The sequence below is a fragment of the Corylus avellana genome, chromosome ca5, assembly GCF_901000735.1.
Source record: "Corylus avellana chromosome ca5, CavTom2PMs-1.0".
NCBI classification, from domain to species: domain Eukaryota; kingdom Viridiplantae; phylum Streptophyta; class Magnoliopsida; order Fagales; family Betulaceae; genus Corylus; species Corylus avellana.
In genome coordinates, this window is record NC_081545.1 from 31,871,341 (window position 1) to 31,873,826 (window position 2,486).

The following is a 2,486-nucleotide window of genomic DNA, read 5'->3' on the forward strand; positions in this document are numbered from 1 at the left end:
GTAATGCCACACTAAGACAAGCCCAAATTAATACAACCACCACTAGGACCACTAATATTTTAGCTAATAGCTTACATGACCCCATTAAATTATTAATTGATGGATCTAGGAGATATTAATTCTTCTTGAAATAGAAAGACAAGGAAGGTGCTAGCCCCTTTATTTGACTCGTGACTAACAGGAATATCATTCATTTAGTGGGGCTGAATTTGAAACAATTATGTCAATTCTATCATAATAAATCTCAATGTCACCAAATCTAATCCATTCTTTCTATATCCCGTGACTATAGACTTCAATTGAGTCAGACCCCCAGTTTTGATGCCCACAATCATGGAGATTGTGATTCTTGATGGGTTTTTAGCTCTTGGCCTTTGCTTATTAGATCATCTTTCTATTGACTAGTGAAATCTGGAAATGGGATTATAAACTCTTTGGAGTGGTTTAGAGCTTGAGCGGCTTAAAAGCACAATTGTTACCCTCCAATTGAGGGGTAGGGGACCTCATCCTCATGTCTATTTTTGTTCATGTTCATGTTCATGGGGACGCTTACCCTGCAAAATATGACCTTTCCTGCCCACAAAAAACCAATGTGTATTTATGAATTATGACCCTAGTAGTGAAGAGACAAGTGGGTAGGTTGAGGCTTTTAGAGGTGGTTAGCTAGGCTTCTTCAATCCATTCGAGAAAATTATTCATAAAATAATAACCAGAGAAAAATGATCATCTACAACTTTGAAGTTTGACTCAGTTTTCCTTTGGCTTGTAAAATAAAATAATTATAAAATTACGAATAATTCATCAAATAAAATAAGAAAAATCACTCTCTCAATGTTTCTTATTGAGAAAACATTTAAGCTTGTTGAGTTTAAATGTGGATAGATCGAGATGTATACTTTAAAGTTTTAACTAAATGTCGGTCCATCCCAATATATGCACGTGTGCGACGGAAGCATATAATTATTTAACCATGATTAGCTTCTTATGATAGTTCGTAACTCAGGCTAATTTGCTTAATTCTTTGTTGTAATCGGTGTAGCAGTAGTTGAGATGTGTCTGTCTGTTGGTGGAGCTTCAAACAAATCTATTCACCTAATGCACAACTTTAAGCACTTGACTATACTGACTACCAATTAATTAAAAGTTGATTTTACTATGATTTATATCAACCGACGGTGCAATGCATGATCGAATTATGTTCAGGGCATGTTTGGGTGTATATTTGAAGGGCTTAGTAGTATGTTTAACATTCAAAAAGCATGTTCTTTCAAAATATGCAGCTCAACATGCTTTAGATATATAATATATGGCGCGAGAAAACGCCTGATTGTATTCGGGACACTATATTCCTGGATCAAATTGTTCTAGGTTTTGATTATTAATGACAAGTCTATCACTATTATCTCCAAAAAATAAATAAAAAAAATAAAAAAATAAAATTTAAAAGCCCATTTGAAGAAAAAAGTATCCGTTTGATAAAAAAAATTGAAAGTATTTTTAATGGTTTAAAAATTTTAAAAATAGCCTAAACGCATTTTTAATAAAAAAATTTAATGAATTTTTTGCTAAAAAAGTTAAAAAAAATACTTTTTAAATTAAAAACTCAATTTCTCGAACATAATCTTAGTTTTTTTTTTTTTTAGCCAAATCCTTACCATAAGAAATAGCAGTAGAGGTGGTGGAGCCAAGCTACATAAATAAGACAATATATAAAACAACCTTTTGAATAGTCGAGTGCATGTTTGTTTTTATTCACCAAAGCCAGTGCATAGGCTGTAGGCAGTCAATCAACCTCCAAACTTTTAAATGGTTTTGGCTTTCGGAGGAGCCTTGAAGGTTCCTCCTTTTCATTTAAATTACATAAAAAATAGAAGAATAACAAAGACAGCTATTTCAAATAGTTTTTATGGGTCTATATATATATTCCCTTGGTGCAATGCAGAAAATATGGAAAAAAAAAAAAAATAGGAGTTTCTTTGATCATTAGATTAAGGTGTGGTCAACGTAGTTTAATTGCAGCAGCGATAGGACAGGGACGAAAGGTTGTCAATGGCACGTGTAACTTAGTAGACTAGTACTGTACAGTGCAGGGTTACCCATCTAAGAAACTGTGGATCTGAATCTGATACTTTCAGAACCTCACAGAGAACTTTCTGTGTAAGTAAACGTAAGAGACAAGGGATGATTCATTTGTATCGGTAAAAAAGACTAAACGCTGACACAGCCAATAAACAAAACAAAAAGAAAAAGAAAAGCAAACACATGAAAAATGAGTTTCACTGAAGCAATCTCTTGTATTATTTGAACATGGCTAGAAACACACACCAAAAAGGAAGAAGGAAAATCGATATGGGTAGCTTCCAAATCAAAACATTATACTTTCAATTTATAGGCAAAATAATGCTTCAATGAAGATCTTAAAAACCCATAAAGCTATTTAAGATGGGTGTGAGTATTTCAAGAATTGTGCAGGTTTCTTTACAGTG